Here is a 25,502-nt window from a genome sequence, read left to right on the forward strand (position 1 = left end):
AGCAGCAATGTAAACACTCCTAACAATGCTCATTGCCCTGGGAAGAACTGGAAGTGGAAAAAGGATTTTTTTGAATGAAGGGTGTGGTGAAAAAAAGCTTGCTCTGGAAACCCTGTAGGCTTCTATCTCCATCTGAGGCATGATTCAGTGTTGATGTGGCAGTGTGATTTGCCCCAAGCGCTGTTTCCAAAGCAATGACGGCTGGAAACTTTCCATAGGCAAGGTTTTCTGCTGGGAGGTGCCTATTCCATGCAAAACCTGCCATGCAGGAGCATTTCTCTGGCTGGGATCTCCTCGAAAATCAAAGCAGCGGGTGTCACTTGCTCTAAGTCCTGACAGCGACGGCCTTTGTTTAGAGACAATGCGCTGCTAAGAGCTCGATTTGAAACGGAAGGTTTCAGTTTTGATTGGAAAGCAGGTCCCTTTCTCCTCCTTGGGAAGGACAATCACCTTTACCCCGCGTCCGGCCTCTCCATCGGGATGCGGGATAGGATTAAGAGAGGTCCCAAGAATTCTCTCTGTGGATGTGTCACACACCACACATCACCCATGGGGGCTGAGAGGGACCTCGGCTGGGGAGGACCAGCGGCTCCGACCGTGTAGCAGAGCTGGTGATGCCCCTCCCTGGGGTTTGGCACCTGCTCTCAGCTCGCCTGGGGACTCCAGGTTCTCCTCCACACCCTGGTCCCCACCGTGGGGAGGCACCACAGGCTGGCAGGGCAGTGATCACGTTTTGCCTCATGCCTGTACCCCAAAATTCTGTGCCTCCCCTCCCTGGAGCCTCCGTGGAGGTGCCCAGAGCCCTCCCTGGGGTGGAGCAGGCAGGGCTGAGCAGGTCTCCTCTCCTCTCCTCTCCTCTCCTCTCCTCTCCTCTCCTCTCCTCTCCTCTCCTCTCCTCTCCTCTCCTCTCCTCTCCTCTCCTCTCCTCTCCTCTCCTCTCCTCTCCTCTCCTCTCCTCTCCTCTCCTCTCCTCTCCTCTCCTCTCCTCTCCTCTCCTCTCCTCTCCTCTCCTCTCCTCTCCTCTCCTCTCCTCTCCTCTCCTCTCCTCTCCTCTCCTCTCCTCTCCTCTCCTCTCCTCTCCTCTCCTCTCCTCTCCTCTCCTCTCCTCTCCTCTCCTCTCCTCTCCTCTCCTCTCCTCTCCTCTCCTCTCCTCTCCTCTCCTCTCCTCTCCTCTCCTCTCCTCTCCTCTCCTCTCCTCTCCTCTCCTCTCCTCTCCTCTCCTCTCCTCTCCTCTCCTCTCCTCTCCTCTCCTCTCCTCTCCTCTCCTCTCCTCTCCCCTCCCCTCCCCTCCCCTCCCCTCCCCTCCCCTCCCCTCCCCTCCCCTCCCCTCCCCTCCCCTCCCCTCCCCTCCCCTCCCCTCCCCTCCCCTCCCCTCCCCTCCCCTCCCCTCCCCTCCCCTCCCCTCCCCTCCCCTCCCCTCCCCTCCCCTCCCCTCCCCTCCCCTCCCCTCCCCTCCCCTCCCCTCCCCTCCCCTCCCCTCCCCTCCCCTCCCCTCCCCTCCCCTCCCCTCCCCTCCCCTCCCCTCCCCTCCCCTCCCCTCCCCTCCCCTCCCCTCCCCTCCCCTCCCCTCCCCTCCCCTCCCCTCCCCTCCCCTCCCCTCCCCTCCCCTCCCCTCCCCTCCCCTCCCCTCCCCTCCCCTCCCCTCCCCTCCCCTCCCCTCCCCTCCCCTCCCCTCCCCTCCTCAGTCCCGGCTGAGCTGCCCTGATGGGTTTCACGTGTTCCTGTTCCACCAAGTCCCACAAACGCACCCCTATCAGCACAGAGGACACTTGGTACTTCAGCATCTGGGCACTTAGCTAAACAAACACTCCGAAGCAGGAATCCGTGCTCTGCAATTTCTCCTTAGTGCTGACAGAATGGTTGGTGTGTCAGATGGGGGCACAGTGACCAAGAGGGATTAAAACTGAGTTATCTCATCCCTGTGGACCTGGAAGAGAGGTGCAGAGAGAAGGGGGCTTTGAAGCCTGGTGGCACCTCAGCCAAGCAGCAGAAGTGTCAGGGAGTCAATGCCTTTACTGACAGCTCCTCTGAAGCCTCAGGCAACTGAGATGAGAAGCTTCAGTTACCGTCTCTGGATCCAGGCTGGACACCGGAGAGAAGGATGAGGTCAGGATTACAGAAACAGCACAGGCTGAGCAAAGGCAGAGCATGTCACACAACTTTTCCCTGGTGTTTTTCCATGACCTCACCAGGCTCGGTTCTCACCTTGTGCAGCACAGGAGGCATACCAGGGAGTCTCACTGACTGTGGATCCTAAAGAAGGGCATGCACTTCACACTACCCTGATGAAAAATACTCCTGTGCCAGAGAACTGGATCATGCCTTTAAACCTGCAAGCATCCCACAGCAGCTGTCTTGTTTCCCTCTTGTATCCTACCACCAGCTCCTGCCTGGAAACCAGTCTTTTCCCCTCCCTGTGCCTTTCCAGAGATATAAACAAGGCAATAAAGAGTTTTCAACTGTCAGTGGACTTGTGCTGGTTCAATATTCTTTCTTGTTACACAAAGACTTGTTACAGGTTCTCCTAAACCTTAGTTTAGAAAAGGTTGAGGCTCACACGATGCCCAGAGCTTTAATGCTCCCTTTCTTACAAAAACACCTATTTTGCTCAACTGCACATCTGTGGCTTGTTCCTCTTTGTCAAGGGGGCTGCAAAAAAACCCCAGAAGTTTTGTCATCTTCTTCTTTCTCACCCACACTGGTCAACCCTTGTTTCCTCTAGTACTTCATCCTGCTGCAGTAAAAGAAGATTATGAATGCTGTTGAATTATCTCCAGAAAGATTGAATAAACACGATAAGACCCTGACTACTATTAAAAATATTTTGCAAAAAGAGATAAAATAACGCAATGGAAGGACACCTCCTGAGTATCTCCCAGCCTGTGGCAGTGACAGTGAGGCTGCTCATCCCTTATGAGGGCAGCTGTGGCACTAAATTTCGGTTCCATTGCCAGGACAAGTGCTACCTGACAGAGATGTGGCAGGTAGATAATGCAGGACACAAAGTTAATGGGATGCACTGGGCACGGAGAACTGGGAAAGGTGGGGGCCCTGCAAGGATAGGTCATGAATGTGGAAAGATGGGAACACCAGAGCATGGAACTAGAAGATAGGGGAAGATCTAGTCTTTGGATAGCTGTCAAACAGTTCTTAAGGAGCTTGGATGAAGCTGTTCCCACCCAGCTGCAGAGAAAAAAAAAAAAAAAAAAAATTAAAGAAGGAAATTTTGCTACCTTCACACATGCACACACATGCATCTTGCAGTGCCTCTGCAAGAGAAACTTCCTGATGAGCTGGAATGTGTGACTAAGACTGCTTGTGAAGTTCTCCCCCAGGGCAACAGTTCTTCCACTGGCACAAATCACCACCCCTCCAGTGACTGATGGATCTAACCTTCCTTTGTGCCCTGCAAGAATCTGACCACAGCCTCTGGCCACTGCTCTTTGCTGCCCTGTCGGGTACTCAGAGGTGCAGATTTACATGACCAGGTTCTTTGAAATCCCGTCCTTTGGTTCCAGTGCCAAAACGAGTCAGACTGGAGCATTCTCAGTGATTTGGAAGGTGCTCCTATGTCCCTCTATAAAATAGCTAGCTGGATCCAGCACCTCAATGTTTCTAAACCGCGGTTGCAGTGACATGAGCTGCGCCTCATAAATTTGTGAAGCTCTGAGAGTTATTGCTCCTCCTTTCTGGAGAGAAAAAAAGCCTGAGGAACCTCCAGGAGATCGGTGCATAAATAATTTCAAAAGCGTGGCCGACCACTGGAGCTGCTGATAAGCTGAGTGGCCTCACGTGGCAGGGCTGAGCGTCTGTGTGTGGAGTGGGACGAGCGGCGTGGGTTCACCTGTGCCCCAGCTCTGCCTTCTGGGGTTGAGTGCTGCTTGGCCCAAGGCATTCAGCACGAGGTAGGACAAAGCAAGGTAGAAAAAAATGTGTATTTCTTGGTAAAGAGCTGTCCCTGACCGAGGCTCAGAAGAGCCTGGAGAAGTGCACGCTCAGTTTGCCGGTGACCTCCCCACCCTTCGTGCCTCACTGTGCCATGACCTGGCCCTCCTTCCTCACCTGCCAGGCTCCTGTGCTCTGCCTCAAGTGCTGAGAACACGTGGGGCGTGCTCATCCTCCTTTGTGAGCAGCAGGAGTGGAAGGGTCTGAGAGGAAAAACTCTGCTTTTCATTCAGTTCACATTAATCTTTACAGGGTGGTGACAGGAGCTCAGGAAACAATTTAGTGATGATCCACAGTCACAGACCAAACCCGTCTCCTGCTGTCTCAGGGATGTCATCTCCACGGTGCCTAGGGAAGGGAGAAGCTATGAAGTACTTCTGTAATTACTCGGGTCACCAAAGTAGCTGCACATACGCAGAGGATCCCCGCTCTGCAGCAGCTGCCTGGCAGATGGAGATTAAATGTAAACATCAGAACTGGTGAAATAATAACAACAACCACAATAATTACAATAACAACCGTAATGATGGGGGTGTGGAGTCGGGGGGAAACTGTTCATAGGAATTTCTGATTTGGGTTTCTCACCAGACTCGTCTGTTTAGGCCATGCTCCAGCTTTGCCTATTCAGTGTGTGCAAAAACACCTCAAAAATCAGAGTTTAAGGATTTTACCAAAATTTTCAGGATCATTTTTTCTGCTTGCTAGATGTGAAAGCTGTGTCACAGACAGAGGGAGTGAAAAGTCCAACGCCAGTTTTTGTGCCTGAATACTTTGGTTTCTGTGGTCCCAAACCTGTGTCATCATAATCTGGTGAGAAATAGAAGTGGGATTGGACAGATTTATATAAATTTTAAAAATAATAATATTTTTGCATTTCCTTTAACTAAAATCTTGTAAAATACATCTCTGCTTTAAATGTGGTCTTGAATGGCTCCTGACACCATTACATCCCACCCAGATCTTCATGTTGGTGGGCAGGGAGGGTGACCTTTGAGAGTTTCACTCTCCTTTTCTCAGCATGGAAGAGTATTCCTGAAGGCACACACAAGAAAAAAAAAAAAAAAAAACAACGGAGGAACACCATACATTCCACTTCCCAGACTGCTGAGCTTGAAATCATTGTTCTCTGGATTGCATTGGCTTTAACCTGGATGCTATTTAATCCCATCATCCAGCTGACAGCATTGTGTTCGGATGTATGGGATGGCTCTCAGGAGATTACTAGGCAGCCTGGGAAGGATCTTTTGGTTTGAACTTGCTGTATTATATTACTCTGGAAAATAAGAAAAGCCCAAGATTTGCCCTGATTTCACAGAGGTGTTGAATGATTGCAGGTGCTTTTGATATTTTGGAGTTGTGTGCATTTAGAAGAAGAAAATGAGGTCGACCTGGGGTTTCTGTGAACTAGATTTCTTCTTCTTCTTCTTTTTTTTCCCACAGAAAAGGAAAACTTCCTTCCTTCCCAAAATTAGTCTGTATGCACACCTTATGACCCTCAGCACCTTGCTACCTTGTTAACTTGCTGGTTGCAGCACTTTTTGCTGCACAAGTTGGTAAGCACACAAAGGCCCCCCACGGAAAGTTCTGCAGTGCTTTCGTAACCCCGGACCTGGATGGGAGAGAAAACACCAAGTTCACCTCCTAGAAACTGCCTAGAAAAAGTGTGTGGTTCCAGATTTATCTCTCTGGCATTAGAAGGGATTTTATCTGCATTGGTAGGCAAGCAATGTGATAATTTGTCTCTGTGTCTTACAAAATCTGATGAATTGAACACAATGTGGGGACTCCTGAGATGCTGTCAGTCAAGTCCTTTTTTTTTTTTTTTTTTTTTTAATAATCAGAAATAATTTCCACTCCTTTCACAAATGACTGGTGTTAAACTGAGGGTTGCAAAAGGGTCTACAGTTCTACCTTGCCACCCTGCACAGCCTTGTTTCCAAAACCCAAATGTCTCCTCTACTCTGCCTCTGAAGGGCAGGAGTAGCTGTTCCTCGAGGCTTGGATGATTTATTTTCCTTCCTGTTTGCTGATATTGATGGTTACATTAGAGAGAAAGAGCTCCCTGTTCTGGAGGAATGTGACGTTTGGCCAGGATCAGATTATAAAACCAAGCAGGCAGGAGAGCATGAAAACTAAGGACAATGATGAAACCAACAGCCTTGGGAAAATGTCCTCAGAATTTGGAAGGCAGTGGTGGAAGTCAGGAAAGGTTTCTTCCCTGAGAATGGGACTGAAGGAATGGAAAAGGGTTCATTGTGATGGAGTTAAACTCAGAGCAGACAGTTGCTTGTCATACAAGAGAAAAACTCAGGAGGGAAATGAAGGCTTCTAATGATCATGTTGGTGAGGAAAATGCTGAAGAAAAGCATCTATTTGTCTGAATTTAAGACCCAAGGATTGTGTGCATCTTTGTTTGCCCACCCTGCGTGAGGAGCTGAATCTCAGCCCAGTGTTTGTGCTTGGACATCTCTGCTGGCATCCGTGGGTTCCTTCTGCACGCGTGTATAGGTGAGAATTGGATCTCCTGGTGCTGTTAAAAAACACACAGGCATGTGATAACTGCAGGCTCCTGGCAGGATGCTCCCTCTCCAAAGCACATTCCTGAAGGTTCAGTCAGTGCTGCTAGGGCAGCCTTTTGTATGTGTGTGGAGTCACTGCTTGGTATTAAGTACCCAAACCCTTGGTGAGCTACTTTGGGGTGGCATAAACAATGTCATCTGGAGGTGACTGTTCTTCTCCTCCTTTCAGTCCAGAACAATTGGGGTAATAGATGAGGTTTCCTGGACATATGAGTGTGACTCACCCAGCTTGATGGACAGAAGGGAGGGGAAATGAAGTAAGGGGCCAAAAATAGTCTTAGAGACATTGGCTTGGAAGGAAGGACAAAACAGGGCACAGACTAGAAAATAAAAGACCTACAGTGATGTGACATTAAGACCATCTGGACAATGTTTGGCAGCAGTTGAAAAGCAAACAAAGCCCTGAGAAGGGTTTCTAAAAGTGAGGGGAATATAAACGACACACTGATGGGCAAGTGCTCAGAAAGAACTGATCTCTCCTCATCTGTCTGCTGTTGGTGCCTCCAGTTTTGAGAAGGGGCAGCCCAGAGGCAAGAAAAAGACCCAAAAACATTCTCTCAGGGAATATGACAGTTTGAAGAGAGAGATTCCACCAAGCCTTGGCTTGCTTACACTTCAAGAAGCTCTCTGAGAGATCTGGCTGAGACGAGGGTGTTTGCAAGGCAGGTAGCACAGTAACACTCACCAGCTCTGCAAATAAACCCCAGCAGCAATGGAAGAGCTCAGGGGCTGACGTGCAGGGCAGTGTAAATGGACCTCTGTGTTCACACAACCTCTGCCAAAATGATTGAGGCTGCTGGGTCCTATTGCCAGAGAAGTGAAGGAACAGTGATGGCATCGAACGTGGTGCAAGGAGAACCTCAAAGCCTTGAAACCCACAAGGAAACAAAAATAACATTTTGGGGTTTTCCTTGGTTGCTGCTTTAAGTGTGACAACAATTGGCCATCAGGAATGCTGCAGATGAAGGGAAAGCAGGAGCTGCTGCATGCTTTTCTGAACTGAGTGAGGCAGTTTCCTGCAAACCATTTTTCTTCTGAAGAAAATCCCAAAGCAGAAGGTTTGCTGTGCTTTCCAGGCTGGTGGTTTGGAGTTTTTTCCCCCCTGCCTTTTTCTTAAAAATCCCAAGCCATACCAAACCCAAATATATTCTAACTACAACTTTTTTTTCAGGCTGTGAGTCAAAGAGATAAGGAGAAATAAGAAATTCTAGGAAAAAACCGTGTTTAATTCCTTGTTCCACTCCCCCTGATAACACTGATTCTGATCCAAGTGCCACAGCAACATTGTTGGGAATGTTTCTCCTATCTCCAGTCCAAAATTAGAGTGAAGGAACTTTGCTGGCAGGCAGCTAAGCTTTGTTTTGGGGAAGTGTATCTGTATAGACAATCATGGTTCTGGACAGCAGCTGAGGATGTGGGCCCTTATCCACCCAGACTGATGGATGGAACAGAAGTTTTCCTATCCAGAAATTGCCGCAATTCCAATAAAGTCCTTAAAAACACCGCTGCTACTGAAGTGGACAGGTGTCATTCTGTCAAGAGCAGTGTCTTTGCACGGGGTGATGGTTTGCCAGCCTTCCATATCATGTGTGTGTGCCTCCCTCCTGTTGCTGAAAGAGCAGGAAAAGTGATTGTCAGCTTTGGGGTAAGACATACGGTTTTGTGGGTTTCTAGCTGCTATTTTGTTTTGTGTGTGTAAAACAGGAAATTCCCCCCACCCCCTCCTCCTTCTGGCTCAGTTCTTGCCTCCCCAGCCCTGGTTTCTGGATCCTTTTATCACAAGGCCCTGCTGCAAAGTTCCTTCTTATCTAAATTGGCTTTTGTGGTCTTGCATCTGAACGCCCAGCGCAGAGGAAACGATCCATTGCAGGAACACAGCCCACAGGGCTTCAAACTGTTGATTTCACACTGATTTCCCTGCAGCTGGCAAGCAAGCCTCTGATTTCCAAGCTGGGCACTCCCAGTTCCTGAATTCACAAGAACTGGCAGTAGGAGCTGAATTATGTGAGGATTCTCAGGGAGGGGAATAAAGGTCCATTAATTAGAAATTAATACAAGTGGAATTAAGCATTCTGCTTCCATGTAGACCTCCAACACCAAAGGGTTGAGAGGAGTGTGATCTTTCCAAAAGTGCATTTTCCCCAAGGTTTTCAGGTTCTTTTTGACTAAACAGAGCTGGGGAGGATTGTTGAGGCTCAAGCACACGACCAGCCATGGCTGGAGGAGACACCTAGTACCAGCTGAGCTGTGGTAGCTCAGGGACAAGGAAGGGACATGATCACAGTGATCAGACAGCCAGGAAACCCTGCTCTGGGGCTCTGCAATGTCAAATGCACAAAGGAGCCTGAGGAAAATGGAGAGAGTGAATCTGAGCATCAGCAATGCATTCACACAACAGAAGAGTAAAATAATCCTCTGATGGAGGTGCTTTATTTAAAAAGTCAATTGGCAAACGGGAAACCAGAGAACAGGCCTGGAAGAGATATCTGCTCCACCTCCATGCCCCAAGGCTGGTTATTCAAGATGGATGTTTGTCTAATCTCTCCTTTAATCTCTCCAGAGGTGGAGGTGTGATACCGATGCCCCCGGGCTCAGCTGCTCCTGCTGCCTGGATGTTTTGTTTCCTGAAGCTGGAGCTAATGACCTTTCCCTGCAACTGACAGCACAATTTGGTGTCCCATCTGCAATGGAAACGGCAGGCAGGTTATTCCAATCTTCCTCAGAGCAGCTGAGGAACAGCTGAGGGCATCTCCCATACCTCCCTTTGCTGTCCTCTGAGCTGGACAAGCACCAAGGTTTTTCTATCCTTCCAGCCTCTCAATCTCACTGTTGCTCTCCTCTGCATTTACTGCAATAGACCCACATTTTTCCTGAAATTTGATGCCCCAAAAATGGCCAAGTAGGTAAATACACAGAAAACCGTAGCAGTGTGAAGAAGTAGAAGGATGAATTCAGATGTCCAGCATCCAGTCATAAATTGTCTGTATTGCTCTTGGCTTACACATAATTTTTGACCAGTCATAACCCCCAGATATTTTTATACTGTATTTGTACAATTGATTATTACTTCCAGATCTTTTTTTTTTTTTTTTTTTTTTTTTTTTTTTTTTTTGAGAGGATTAATTTACTTTCCTAATCCTTTACCCAGGTTAATTTCCTACTCTGTCAAGATCAGATCGGGTTCCTCAGCCTGTTTTTCAAAGCTCACAGGCCCTCTCACTTGCAATCTACAAACTAATGAACAGACTTTCAAGTCCCTCAAATCAATAAACATATTGAATAAAAAACGTTGAACACGGTCTTTATCTGAATATTGTTGCAAATTGACTTTTTATTATGCCCAGGTAATCTCTGCTTCACTGAATAATGCCTCCCCAAAAGGAAGCACACAGAGAAGTGTCATTTTTTTCCATGCAGGAAAATGCAATTTGAGACATCAGAGATATGTGTAGGGAAAGCAGGCAGAGTTTGGAGGCAGATATGGTTTATGGCTGAGGTTTCACGCTGGCTTTGGGTCTCACCAAACTCGGGAAAAACATCAGGAATCTCTTCTTCACCAAGCAATATAAGCAGGAATGTGACTTTCACAGGCTGCCAGATTACGGTGACTCACTCCTCAGCATTGAAAAGGGACAAAACTCTAAAAAAGTATTATTCCTTCACTTTCTTTTACTACTTGACAGTGGTCCAAAGCTTCCTATAACACTCACCAGCAATTACACAGACTGCCCAAGACTATCTGTTACCACGGGTATTTCATACACAAAATGCAGGGCTCTGTGTTCCCAGCTGCTCCTGTGAATTCCTCTGATTCTTGAATCCATTCTTACTGCAACAGCCAGAGGTGGAAGGGCTCATATAAAAAGAGAAAAGGTGATAATGGATGTGTCTGCATGTTCTACCAGCCAGAGATATGGGCTAAGACACCTATTTATTACTGATTCCTTTGGCTGCTGCTTTGTTATATGAGAAAACTCCAACTTTTTCAGCACTTGAAATAAGTTTGCTCAGGTTCAGAACTTTTTTAGTTGTGCTACCTGTGTTTCATCTCACCTTTTTAACAGAACTTTTTAACAGAATGCACCAAGTTGTAAATACAGCTTGCCCTGCCAGTCTGAAATTGCGTGGCTGATTCACATTTCATTTTAGAATTGTCTTCCTCATGCAGCAGCAATGAAGCCCCCTAAGCAGTTAAGTGATTTCCAACGGGATACTGACCTAATTGAGTGCATTTTGTATGTGTCCAGGTGTGTTTCAAGAGTCCCAGCTTTGGAGTACGCTGGAATTTGTTTCTGCTGGGCTTGTAAATAGCCACCCTTGGAAAGCATGCAGAGAAGATTTCTGCCCTTTACAGCAATCCAGGCTGGAAAAACGGCACTGCAGCTGTAAATGATGCTGTTTCTTGGGAACCTGTTTGGTGCCAGCATGGCTAAATCTTCATCACTTCCTTGTATCACACCCAGTGCAGCTGGAAGAAGTGGCTAAAGACACAGGAAGGACAAACAGACTCTATCTAACGTTTTGTTTGCAGTAATCCAAAGTTTTCCTAAGGATTGAGACAGGATGTGCTGCTGCTGCTGACAGGGAAGCTGCTGAGATTCAGAGAGGAGAAGCTGACGTGCCCAACAGGAAAATGCTGCGCTGCCCACACCGCTGGCTGCTCCCCTGATACCGAGTCAGGCATCAGGAGACACCAGGCAACCAAAATCAGCACAATCTCAGCGACTTTTTGCCTCTTCCAGTGGTTTCCAGCACAGAGCAGTGTTGACACAAACCAGCTGGGGTGGAGAACAGCACACTGGTGTGGACCACACCACACTGGTGTGGACCCGACACCTCATGGTGCTGGTTTATTTTCCTGCTATGGAGAGGATGTCAAAGAGGAAGGGATTTCTTTGAACCCGTGTATTTTCTGCCCATCATGAACGTGATGATTTCTCCAGGTGTTGTGAGCTCATCCTGGACTTCTCAGTCCTTGCTGCCTTTACTTCCCAGCCCACTGTTTGCCGTGGGATTTGGGGCATTGTTTGGTTGCTGGTTGTCTTGCAAGGGTAGGAGTGCTCTTACAGTCTTGATGGTGTTGCCCTATTTTGGATAACCCCCAGGCTCAAAAGAAAAGACTGTTCTCAACTCCAAGAGGTCCAAACACAGGTGGGAGGGTTTTAAGACCAGTACTTTTCACTCTACAGCCATGCTTGGTATTGCCTCTGCACCATGTCAGTCACCTCCCAGCATTTAACTACAGGTGTTTTCACTGGATCTCCTTCCCATTCTTCCAGGACATACTCAACCCTCAAACAAATTATCTGAGGCGTCTTGGACACCTTACTTACCATATTCTTTCTCTGCTTTTATGGTGGAGCTTGTGCACATTATGAGCTTTCTTTCTTTTTTTTTTTTTTTTTTTTAAACCCCAGAAACTGACGGGAAGAGGGAAATGCTTTGCCTTTTATTTTGCAAATAAGGAAAAAAAAACATGTCATGGACCTAGATGAAACAGATATTAGCCCAGCTTTGGGTTTCATGACCATCTCACTTTACAGCCAACAGGCAGTGCAGGAGGCAGTCATTGAATCCAGCCCTTGGTCAGGAGGGATGCCTACAGCAGAGCAAAGGAGATGAAATTTGTTCTCCCCCAGAAGAGCAGGTTAATCCCCAGCCTATTCTTCCTGTCAGCTTTTTGGAGACAACTTTTGGCCAGGCAGAGGGGAGGAAGGGTTAGTGTGTAATCTAGTAGCTGGCTGTCCACCAGGCATCTTTTGTGTGATCTTCAACAGCTCTTGTGTGCTGCCAAACCATGCCCCTGCCACCACGTGACGAGATCTGAGTTGTATTAACTTATTTCAGATACAGGAGAACCCGATCCCAGGCAAACAAAGCCACACAAAGAGAAGGGAGGCAGTGGTGGCATCCTTGCACACAAGAAATGAAGGGTTGCTTTGCTGTCTGCTTGGGGGTGACATCATCTGACCACATAAGGGGTTGTGAAGGTGAAAATGAGGCTGTGAAATCATATAATTACGTGGTTTTCTCCCCATGATAAAAACTAAATTAAATATAGACGTTAAATAGTTCAATCAATTAGAGTGCCGCAATGTAGTCTCTTCTCGTGCTCTAATTTGTGCCATGTTGAAAGTGGCTGCTTCTTCCACCTCTGTCTCCTTATAAATAAACCATATGTTTTCTGGATCAACTCATCCAATTATATCTTAATTGTTTTTAGGAGCACATCTCCCTACTACATTAATTGTCATACAAGAATTTGTGCACACAGGGTCAGATTCCCACTGGTGATATTTTAATTATTATTACAGTGCAAACATGGTCTTTAATAGCTTATTAACACCAGAGGGTTTAGCAAACCTTTATCAGCAAACAGATACAAAACAGGATGTTTTCTGTCAGGATTTTGGTGACCTCTCTGATCATTTCCTCATAACTTGTCTGAACAACATGGGTGCAACACACGGGCAGGCCTCAGAAGCCCAGTTTGGATATTGGAATGCATCTGGTGATGTGTCTGACACCACCACCCCCACAATGATGTCTGACATGCACTGAGTAGCAGACAAATTGCACTTGCTGAAGAGGAGGGGTGATTGTCTCATTTCGTTACAGCTGCGTTCCTGAAGTGTGGAGGGCCACATAAGCTTTACAAACAACATTTAGCCATATAGTTGCAGATTTAAATTGAGTTTAAAAAAAAAACACTGAGGAAGGCTTTGGTTTCTGGGCCAGCACTGACATTCAATGGGGCTTGTCGTCCTACGTCGCTTCAGCGCTGTTGAATCTGCATCTCTCCCCTGTGTATTTTAGTATGTGCCAACAAGGTGTGTGGTGAAAGACAGGGAGAGGACAAGAGATGCTGGAGCTTGCAGGGTCTTACTTATCTTAGAGATTAATAAGCCAGGAACTTTGTGAAAAAGAGGTCTTTACACTTATTTTAGTCCTGGACATGTGACAATTTCTACAGCTATTGTTTGGTGGAGCTTTTTCTTGGTGTTTGTTGTTGCTGTTTTTGTTTATTGTTCCCTTATAAAACAAAAAAGTAGCAGGAAAAAACAACTCCTTTAGAGACAAGCAAATCTTCAGGCTTGAACAAAAACATTTATCTTCAGACGAGCCTTCAATTTCAAAAGTACACACAAAATCAGGAAGAGTTTTGATAAGAGACATGAGAAATGACAGTGTGATCTTTAGGCTGTAGTGGACCAAAAGCTGGGCTCCTGTTGCTTGAGCACTCTCTCCTAAAAGCATTCTTTCCTAGTAAATTACATTTTAAGCTGCTCTGTTTGAGTTGGTGTTGTGTTTTCATTGATGGGGTAGGAGACATGAGCTCCCCCCAGCCAGAGCACCTTGGCTCATAGCAGCTTTGAGACATCAAGAAACGAGCCCTCATCCTGCACCACATCCATCAAAACCCTTCCCTCTGCAAAACAAGAGCAGCAGGAGCGTGAGCAGCCCCAGGACCACCCCATTGTGTCTCTCAGCCCCTCTGAGAAAGAGCCTTTCCGGGGTGCTGAGAGGGTGGGTCTGTTCAGCCCCTCCTCTTCAAGCTTCGAGCTCTTCCAGGGAAGGGGAGTGCTTTGGATGGGCCCATCAGGATGGGGCCACATTTTCTGTTCCAGGGCCACCTGGGCTACCTCAGTGTGTTGTTTAATCAACAGTGACACAGTTAGAAACAAGGCAAAGAGGAAGAGCAGCCACCTCCAGCCAACCTGTGAGCACAGGCATCTCCTCCCTGAGCCCCCCCTCAACAGAGAGGAGGAAGAGGTGAAACTTTAACACACAGGAAGCCCCGAGTCTAAGAACAGGGCAGCCATGCTTCACTCCCACCCCTTCGTGCTGTGTGAGTAGTGAAAATGGGCCAAAAAAAGGGAAAGCCATGCCTAAGAGAGCAGCAGTATGTTGCTGGAGATGAGCTGGGGCGCCTGTTCGTTGGTACTTCTCTCTCTGCCTCCAGAATATTCCCTGGGAGAGAACATTATGTACGAGCTGCAGGGACAACCTGAAATGAAAGTGTAGACTGACTCCTTGTGTCTGCAGCCAGATGAAATGAACCAATAGCACTTGCAGAGCTGGACACTTTCCCACTTTCAGTGCTGCTTCCCATGCCAAGAGAGATCCAGCTCAGGCACTTCACCGGGCACTGACAGAGGCACCACCATCAAAGCTCCACTCCTGTGAAAGGATGCTCTGCAGGACTGTGTCTGCAATTCAAGCATGCAAACAATGGTTCCAGAGGAACTGTGGGTGGTTGTAAAATCCTGCTGCAAGAGGAGGTGCTGCTGCTGCAGGTGGGTGACCCATGTCTGCGTCCTCCTGGGGTGAGTGTTGGACAGGATGGTGGCACTGGGGAAGCAGCACAAACCCAACATCTCAACCCAGCTCTTTGCTCCACCTGTGGGAGTTTCACATGAGGTTGTTTGGTTCTTTGGTCCAACAGGTCCTCATCTGAAAAGAAAAGGAATATTGCCGTTGCCCCATTCCAATGAAAACGAAAGGAGAAGGAAAGCATGAGGAACTCAGATCCTGCTGTGGAGGCACAGGGGTGTTGTGCAGAGCTGAGCTGCAGCAGGACCCCTCATAACATCTCATTTAGTAAACTGGGCCTATCCTTCTCTGGTAGCACAAAGGACCCTTATTTTAGGCGGGGATCTGCTTTTTGAGGTCAATACCAGAAATAAAACCTCTGACAATCCAAGACTGTGTAGCTAAAGAGAAGAAGATGCCAGAAACCCAGACAGGGGCTTTGAGGAAGGCAATCTGGAGGAAGAGTGGTTCAAACCCCTCTGTTCTGTTGTCTACAGAGCCCTGAGGATCTGAGTCCTTGTTCCACCCTGCTCCAGTGCCATTAACAAGCAGGGTGAGGGGACAGGTTCAAGCCACTTGTGAAGACACCACTAAGGGTCAGAGAGCCCCGTGCACAAGGTTTTCATGGGTAATAGGTGTGAGGCAGTTTGAAACCTGACCATAAAATGCAGTTTTTAAGCACAACTGAAGTCTGTGATTCATATTAGTGATGGACAACGTGCCTCAGCCTATGCCCAAATGGGCACAAATGGATACTTTTATTTAGAGTACGTGTATGTGTACGTACAGTCGTATTTACATTTCTATTACATTATCTTTCTCCATCTTTTCTTTGTATTTGCTTCTCATGCTGCCTTCCCTTCCTAGTCCCCACAAGCCCTTGCTGTAACTGTGCATTTTTTAGCACTTATGTTTCTTCTGCACTTGCAAAATGGTGGTTGGAGGTTTAACCAGAAGATCTCAGCTGCCTTGCTGTCATTTTCAAATCTAACTTAAGGTCCTGGAAACCTAATGACTTATTGAAAACTAATAGGATTTAGGATATTAAATTTCTGATTCTCTTTTGGATAGGACACATAAACTGCATATCTTCAAAGTGCCATGAATTTATGGGCCAGTCCCATTCCTAATGAGAAACTCATGGGTAACTGCAATGGTAGGCAAGAAAGCTAGCTGGAGGAAAAAGTGTTTTAATCTAGATTTCAGTCTCAACCTTTCCCCACTGCATTCATCTGAGTTTGTAAGGCACACAAAACCTTTCAGCTGGGCAGCTCTGCAGTGCTGTCCCTTTGTCGTGGATATAACTTCAGTCTTTACTGATCTTCTGCAGTGTTCCAGACTCTTTCATATTTCAAAGGAAAGAATTGAGGCTTCAAGAAGAAAAGCTAATCTCAATGTGACTGCACACACACACACAAAAAAAACCAAAAAAAACCCAAAAAAACCCCAAAAAACAAACCTAATGCATGATTTAGTTTAAAAATTATTCAATATAAATTGCAGCTAAGAGGAGGAATTTTTTATTGTTTTTCACAGCTAACACTATTATTTGCTCTGGCAAAACCAACGAAGACCACTGCACAGTTAACAGCACACAGAGGTAATTATGGCCTCGCTATTCACAAGTTAAAACTTGTGTCTGCTGCTGGTACCTGTTCTTCATTCTGAGCTTTGTTCAGATGGTTTCTACCTGCACCATATTCCCTTAACCAAAACTTATTTCTACTTGATCGGAGATTTTTGCTGTTGCCACTAGAGGTCCATTCACCACTACAAATATAGAAGAAAGAGGAGAGCAGTGCATTTTCTTCTCCAGAATTTATTTCTTTAAATCCCTGTTCGGTGTTGGTCTTGGGGTAACGATCTAAAGGATGATGATTGCAGGCACCTTATAGAAATAGAGGTGAAGTCAGACATTGTCACTGTCGTTTCAGGGTGTGAACAATTTGGTCTTATGTCATCCTTTTGTTTTGGCAACAGGGACTTCTTGGGTTTTGTTTTCTGGTTCCCCATTCGCTGCCCCCAGGTCTGTGTTGCCCAGATCCGTGCACCTGTTGTATGAGTACATTCACCTCTGATAAACAAAACAGGCAAAGTGTTCCCTTCCTCCCCCAGGTTAGCTCTGGGGGTGGTACACTCAGTTCAACTACAGCAGCGTTTGTGTCAGCCTGGGTAAGAGCAGAGTCCATCCTTTTGTTCCCCGAGCTTTCCTGCTCCCTCTTTCCCTCCTTCTGTCTTTGTCAGAGTCCATGTGAACGCTGCCTTTGCCCGGTTTGTCTTTTCATCCCCGGCTCAGCACAGGCTCCTGTTTCGGTGTGACATCCCAGGGTGTCTCTGAGGTTTCTAGCACTCTCCCCGCTCCGGCTGACATTAAATGCAGGCTTTTTGCTGATCATCAGAAACATGCCTCTGCTCAGCTCTGGAGGGAAGGAGCAATGCTGCTCTGTAAAGGTGGGGTTTGCTCACTCCTGACTTTATTCTGTTCTCATTGGTAATCAGGAGTAAAATTCCTGCTGGCTGCAGTAAGACCAAAGCTAGGCTGAAACTCGTGGGTTTTGAAAAATCTCCCCCTTACATCCTTTGGATCTGTTTTTGTGAAGGACCAAAATTAGAAAGCACTTACTGAACTCCACCACTTTTTCTCTGGTTGGTTTAACAGCTATCCTGCCAGTCCATCAACCTGTGAGGATTCCTCTTAGCACAGGACAGGATCATGTCCCACCTCAGGAGAACTGGTAGGAGGAGACCTCATATGGAAGAAAAGCTTTCCTGAAGCACTTCTCCTTGCCTCCCTCTGGAATCAAGACGTGTCAACAGTGCAGGGCTGGCTCTTGTATTTGTCACTGTCTGGCACGCCTTCCCACCCCACACTGTCCCCATGCCTGTGCCTCTGCCTCCCCTGGCGTCAGCCTGGCTCGGCTCCATCCACCACCCGGCCTCCTCACACAGTCCAGAGGCCACAGGAACAGCATCCAGGGATTAGAGGAGGAAACAGGACAGCCCTGCTCTCTGAGCCTCCCACGCTACCAATGGGACTGGCAGGAGGAGCCCCATCTGGGCCAAGGCTCGCTGCCTGAGATTTACAAAATAATAACGCAGACCTGGACGTCAAGCTGGTGATTCAGACCATGTGCAACCCTGTCTTGCTTGGTTTTAATCCCTGTCCCCTTTGCTTCACTGCTCCCTTTGCTTTGTTGCCATGTCCATGTGAAGTGCCACCACCGTCCTCAGGCCTCCTGACACCTGTGTGCGAGCTCCCTTTTCAAGAACCAAGGAACCACTCAGCTCCAAGCTCAAACCCCTCAGGTCAGCCCATTCTGCCTGGCTGGCAGCTCCTGGCTCTCCAGCACTGGAGGTTAGGCATGCCACATCTCCCAGCCCTCACCCCTGGAGTCTCTTGGCAGCTGGAAGAAGCAGCAGCCTCCTGGCCTGCAGCTCTTTATTCCACCCCGCGCAGCCTGCATCACCTCCCCCACACCACTGCTCACTCCTTTTTTTTTGTCCTGTGGACCATAAAAGCTTGGAAAAACTCTTTGGAAAGGCAAATCACTTTTACTCAAGCTGCCTACCAAGCCCATGGATCTCAGGAAGTTTAACTCTTTGAGTACCCTCTCAGGTAGTCTCCTAATAATTGGATTGATTGAACAAAACATCACTTGGAATGAATCAGTTGGAATGAATCAGCCAACAACCAACCTGTGGACATTTTACAATTGAATTTCCAAGTTTCTTCTTCCTCTTACAATGGAGATTGGCAGTGAAGCTGAGCACTGGTAGGGAGATCACCTCAGGATGAGTGTTTTCATAATTCACCTTGTGTCCAAATTAGGAGAGCAGGCTTGGTGCTCTGCACAGAGACCTCTCATTTGTTCAGGCACTTGGACAGCACTGGCACAGAAAATGGTGCAGATGAACCAACACTGGCAACTGGTGATCCCCAAGATGTAACTCAAGGTTCCTGGGCAAGTGCTGGTGTCTTACATCCTCCTCTGTGTGACTGTGCACAGCCCTCTCTTCCCCTCCCACTTTCCTTTTCCTTTTTTTCCTTTTCCTCCTTTTCCTTTCCCTTTTCCTTCCCTCTTTTGGAGCATTTGTGCAGCCTCAGGCATTTCCCCTTCCTGGCCATCACAAAGCTCCCACAGTCAGTCTTTGGGGTGAGGTCTGGTGGAGGCTCCTCGCCCCACGTGCCTGTAGAGCTGAGCTCAGGACTGGGACCAGTGCCTGGCTGTGCAGTCACAGTTTCCTCTGGCTGTCTGCTCGTGGGACAGATGACTTCTCACAGCACTGTGGTGGACAGATATTTCTACTGTTTGAGTCTGCTCGCTTTCCTTCTGCAGCACTCAAAAACTGTTCCTCTCTGTGGTTTTTACAGGCCTGCCTTGGGCCACGTGTGCACAGGAAGGATAATTCTGGCCTAAAATGCTGATGTATGCAGCCATTCCTTTAGGATCTGAGGGTTGGCTTCCCTTGCCCTGCATCCAAAGCCATCTGCTGAGACTCAGGCTGGCTTTGGTGGGAGGTGAGGTGCTCCTGCTGTGTCAGGAGGTTTGGGATACTTGTCTAGGGTAGCTCTAACCCTCCCACAGCCACGAGAGTCAGACAGACACAGGCACCTCCGGTGGCTTGTGTAAATCTGAAAACAGGCCTAGGGAGGGCCAACCTTCTGGTCTCTCTCTCCCACAGCAGACTCAGCAGATCAGAACTGGGGAAAAGGAGGCTCAGGGGAGACTTTCCCGTTCTCCACAACTCCCTGACAGGAGGGGGCAGCCAGATTGGGGTTGGGCCCTGCTCTAAGGACACGATCAACAGGACAAGAAAACAGCCTCTAACTGCTCCAGGAGAGGTTCAGGCTGGACATCAGGAAGAATTTCTTCATGGAAAGGGTGGTCAGGCATTGGAACGGGCTGCCCAGGGAGGTGGCCAAGGAATGACTGGGCGTGGCACGCAGTGCTGTGGTCTGGTTGGCAGGGTGGTGTTCAGTCACAGGGTGGACTCAATGACCTCAAAGGTAATTTCCAACTTTAATGATTCACTGATTCTGCTCCTAGTTCTGTTCTCCAGTTGTGAAAGAGTGGTAACTACAAATACCACCAGAAGAAAACCTGACCTACACATAAGAGACAAAGTTCTGTTACTTGAATGGCAAAAGAGGACACACCCCGATATAGATCTGAAATATTTTCCATTTAAATCCGCATCAAAAAGGTAGAAACCTCCATACACAGAATTTACAGTGTTGTTTTTTTTTTTTTTTTTTTGTTGCTGTTTTTTGGGTTTTGGGTTTTTTGTGAGTTTTGTTAGGTTTTTTAATTGGGGTTTGGGTTTTGTTGTTGTTTGGGTTGGGGTTTTTTGTGTGTCTTTTTGTTTGGTACTTTTTTTGGTCTTTGGGGTTTTTGGGGTTTGTTTCATTTTGTTTTGTTTGTTTCTCTGGGTTTTGTTTGTTTTGGGTTTTGGTTTGTTTTTTTGTTGTTTGGTTGGTTTTTGTTTGTCTGGGGTTTGGTTTTTTTTTCTGTTTGGGTTGGGAGCTTTTGGGGTGTGTGGTTTTTTTATTTGTTTGTTTGTGGGGTTTTTTTTTGATTTTTTTTTTTTTTTTGCCTGGTTGTTTTTTCCCCTGATATCCTAACTGTTTGAAAAGGAGAGACCCAGAACGAAAACCACCTATTATTTTTATATCAGCACTACCTGAAGGTAGACCAATGTCACAGTACCACCAGGATAAGCCCCTTTTACACCCCTGATAAAAGAGAAATGTGCTGCTCTGAAGAGCTTTTAATCTAGAGCAGTGTTTCTCAGTCCTGTTAACCCAGCCTGGGTTAGATTACAGTGACTTACTGGTTTTATAGGTTTCCTCATGGCTCAGTTCCCCAAGGGTGGACAGAAAGATGCTTTCCACTGAGCTCTGTGATACAGCACAGAGCTGGACAAGTATAAACCTGGACAGGTAATGCAGGTAAAGATTAGGGGATTGTATCTGCAATTTCCAGAAGAAAAGCAAAAAGAATACAAAATTCATCCCACTCCCCTTAAATCTTCACTCTCTTCAAAGATGATTTTGGATATTGCACAGTGCATAAAGAGCTGAACATGGCAAAGACTCCATGGAGGCTTTAGAGTGTGGCTCTTCAGTGGGAAGGAGCAGCCCCACGCCAGCACTTTTTTTCCTGTTTGGCACCTCTTGGAAGCTTTTTGGCTTTGCTCTTTGCCTGACCAAAAAGCCACGAATGCAAACAAGGGTAGGCCTTGTGCTGTTGGCCAAGACCAGTGCAAAATGAGAGGTCTGCATGACTTTGTGGGCCTGTGTGCACACCAGAAAAACACCCACAGCTCCGCCTTGAGCCACGCCACTAATCTGTGACTTAAGGGCTTTCTGAGTTGTGGAGGTAAAACCAGGCAATTTTCCTGATCTGGAATGATAAGCTTCTTTGCGTCCACGCTCCAAAAAAAGCTCGATGGGAGTGAGGTGGTGAAAGGGTCACATCTTCCCTCCGTGTGAATCATGAGGAGAGGGGGGTTACCCCAACGGGGAGCAGCTGGGGAGCAGCCCAGTGAAAGAAAGCAGGGCACTTGTCCTGACACACTTTTCTTTGCATCCAGAGGTTTAGAAGAAATCCTGCTGGCCTCAATGCTGGAGCTGTGTACTGGTTTTAGGCTTGACAGCCTATTATTAACTGTAACAGCAGAGAACACCATCTGTCTGTTCCTGAGTTTCTATCAGCCTGTGAGTTGGGGGTTTTGCTTTTTAGAGGGAAAAGGTGTAATTGTCCTGATTTAGTGAAAGATCTTGAATTATCATACCTAAAGCAGAAATTTAAACCCTCAAACCCTTTCCTTTATGGCCTGTTGATATCTTGAGCGCGTTTTCTCTTGACAGCTTGCTGCTTTTCTTAATCATTTGCAGGCAATGTAGGAAATACAAGAAGAAGACAAATAGGATGAGGACAGAGTGGAACTTCAAAGATTTTGGGGCAGGTCATTACCTAACCAGTCTAGCTTAATAGGTAGCACTGGTGTTTTTCTTTTCATTACTATGAGTACTTTCATTTTCAATCTTTTCCCTCTGCAATTAATAGGACTAGATCTTTGTTTTGTTTCTTTTTTGGGGGGAGGCAATTTTTGGTTAAATGAACTGTTGTCTACAGGTGGCTAAATCTGGAGGACCTAGAACCTACCAACAGGCATCTGGCATAGGAATGGTAGACTGGATATACTTGGGAAAAGCTTTAGGATAAATCTCACAGAAACTGGAAATACTGTGAGCAGAGGTGTTTGGTTTAAGTGATGATGGAGCAGTTTGTTCCCTGTGGAAAGGATCCACGCTGGAGCAGCTCAGGAAGAACTGAAGCACAGGAGAAGGACTCACCTTGGAGGAGTTTGTCTTCCACGGGGGGAACCCCAAGGTGGAGCAGGGTAAGAGTGTGAGGAGAAAGGAGTGGCAGAGGCAAAGTGTGATGAAGTGACCACAAGCCCCATTCCCATCCCCCTGTGCCACCTGCAGTGGAGGAGGTAGAGAAAAGCTGGAGTGAAGCTGAAGCAAGGGCAGAGTGCAAGGAAGGTGTTTTTAGGTTTGTTCTTGTTTCTCATTATGCTAATCTGTTTGATTGGCAATAAACTGAATTAATTCCTCCGAGCTGAGTCTGTTTTGACTGTGATGGCAATTTGTGAGTAATCTCTCCCTGTCCTTAACTCAACCCATGACCCTTTTGTCATTTCTTTTCCTCCCTTCACTTGAAGAGGCAGAGTAACAGGGAATATTGGTGGGCTGCTGGGAGCCAGCCAAGGTCAGCCCACCACGGTGGCTCAAATCTTTTGGAGGGCTCTTCTTTCAAGGTTAATGCAATCCTCATGAGCACTGAGGGTCTCTTTTGCTCTGCACCAGCATGAGATGAGGAGGGGGAACTGGTTTAGAGGTGACAATTCAGGCTGGCTTTGAAAATGACTTGCTGGCTTCCTGAACAAAAATCCCTGAACAAAAATCCCTTCACCTTATCTGCGGGGAAGATGCTGCCCCTCGGGCATATTTGCTCCCCAGTGAGTTTGTCAGCACAGTGAACACTGTGCACAGCTGCTGTGCTGTCTCAGTACAACCCCAGCCACCAGTGTGTGGTGGTGTTGCTTTTGCAAAAGCCAACAGAAACCTCCATCAGCAATCAAATGTGTTTTTCTATCCTTGCAAAACGCAGAGCAAAGTAGCACAAGACTGATTTTTGCACACAAACACACTGCCCCCAGCCCATCCTTCTTTTTTCTGGCAGTGCTGTTGTGAAGGATTATTCCTCCAGCCCTTGTATTACAGGGGAGGGATATCCCAACCTCAGCTCAGGTGGCAAGGATGGATGGTGTCCACTCAAAAAGGCTCAAAAAGGGAGCAAGGCTTCCCTGAGGAGGTGGGGGAAGAAAGGCTTGGGGGCAGCTGCCACCCCTTGCAGGTGACAGTGACACCCCCACCTACTCCCTGGTGGCTCCTTCCTGGGGTTTGCACTGTGTGGACCTGAATCCAGCTTATCGTTAATTAACAACAAATTAATTATTTTATACTGCAATAATACTTCACTGTTCCCACAGGGGACTCGGACTGCTATTCATTACATTCTTAATGCAGTAAACATGAAAATGAAAAGAGCCAGCTGATATTGTAATTACAGTGGGCCTGGATAGATGTCATGGAAATAGGGTTTTTTTCCCCTGAAGAGTTGAAGAAAACTTAGACTTGCTTTGTAATAGTTAAAGGAAACAAAATAAGCCCTCCACACTCTGCACTGGTATGAAGGAGAACGGAACACTGTGTGACTTTACATAGAAAATAAGATGTTTTACTTTAAAATTGACATTTTGAGAATCAAACCCAGATTTGAGCCAGCAAGACTGAGTATTTTTTTAAGTGGTATTCTTTTGCCTAGGTTATTTTCCAGAAAACAAACAACAGATAAGGAAACCAACTCTCCAACTGTTTACCTGTACTTTTCTCTCTCTCCTTTCTGGCTCTTCACTGGAACAGGTAACAAATGGATAAGTGGTATATTTGGTGGGATTGTGATCTATAATGAATTAATAACAGCAAAGTAAAGTACCCAGGCTGTGTGCTGGAAAAAAAAAGGGCAAGCTGGTTTAATGGTTTAGGGAACTGAAGTCCTAATTTGCAAAAGATCAGTGAAGGTGATACAACCCACATCACTATCACATCCTCTCAGGATCCCAGAGAGGGAACATCCCAGATGTTCAGGCACTCCTGCACAGTGAGCTGTGAGACCTGAGAGCCAGCTCCCAGCCCAGCTGGATCTGTGGAGGAAGGGGTTGTGGCTGCAGATGTCCTTGGGTGGAAGTGGTACCTCAGAAAGCTTCACCTGGGGCCTCAAATTCTGCCCAAGTGGAGGAGCAGCAACTCATAACCCGCTTCAGAGAGGTGATGCCACCAGGGTGCCAGGTGCTCGGTGTGATTCCCTTCCCTGGGGAGAGACAGGTATTTATTGTTGTTCTCACCTAGGCAAGCAGTTTCTGAAATGGCTTTTCAGGGCAAAACCAGAGAGACACGGACGGTCTCCATGCTCCAGGACTGGCTGGATCAGGTGTGATAGCTGGAAAGGGCGAGGACCATGAGAGGGAGCACAGAACAGCAGCGTTGAGGACTTTCTGCACTTTGGCACTGAAGTGTTACCCCTGCTTTTCAGCCAGGTTTGCCTTTCCATAAGGCACCAGCAGCACTGGATAAGCATCGCTGCTGCTGCTGCCTGCCTCCTTGCAGAGCTTGTGGAAATGAACCTTGAAGGGGCTCCTCAGGCACTGAGGAGTTGTGGGGGTCACCAATAATATCCCCATTTGATAGGGCACAGTGTTTCAGAGCAGGGAAGCTCGGTGTGCTTTCTTTTGCAGCAGAGACCTGCAATAAGACAGCAGCTTCTAGAGAGACCTCACGCATTTCAGACATTATTTTCAAGATAACAATGGTAAAAAATATTTGTGCTGCTGTGTGATGGAAGCCACAGGCATTAATGCAGCTGCCACCGCTGTCATGCTGCTGGTGAGTCACTGGTGAATGCCACTGTAATGACACAGTGAGAAGCTTCAGCTTGTCCAGCTTGCTGAGTCCTTCCAGTGCTCTGGACACTGATCCATTTTATGAGAGATCTCAGCCCAAGAGCATAAAGGCCACTGCATCCCAGATGGTGTGAGTGCAAAATGGCTTTTCAGCACTCCATGCCCAGTGCTCACCTTCACTTGCAAGAAAGGGCAAATTCACTGGGTTTGTAGAAAAAATGTGTTTATCCGGGTCAAGGAGACCACCATGCATTTAAGTCCTACTCTGACTTTGTCATCCACTCAGAGCAGGAGACGGGCCAAGGATGTGGTCCCCTGGAAGAGCACAGAGCTGTGGTGGTGTGAACCATGAATGCATACATGAATTCAGGGATGAGCATCCATCTCCTGGAAACAAAAGAAAGCAGCCTCTGTGAGTGCAAAACCAGGACAGCCAACAGTGTCCAGCACAAGGGGTTGGTGTGGGAGGGAAGGGGATGTTTCACACTGACCTCCAGACTCATCCGAGCAACTGGTCCTATCCCAGATGTTGCATTTCTTGCCATCACCACTACTAAAAGCAGGCAAGTCTGTCAGAACAGACCTAAGGAGATCATCAAGTCCACCTGAGTCCAAAAGAAGCTCAGCTGTGTC

Source organism: Aphelocoma coerulescens (genome assembly GCF_041296385.1).
Source record: "Aphelocoma coerulescens isolate FSJ_1873_10779 chromosome Z unlocalized genomic scaffold, UR_Acoe_1.0 ChrZ, whole genome shotgun sequence".
In the NCBI taxonomy this organism is placed as follows: Eukaryota; Metazoa; Chordata; class Aves; order Passeriformes; family Corvidae; genus Aphelocoma; species Aphelocoma coerulescens.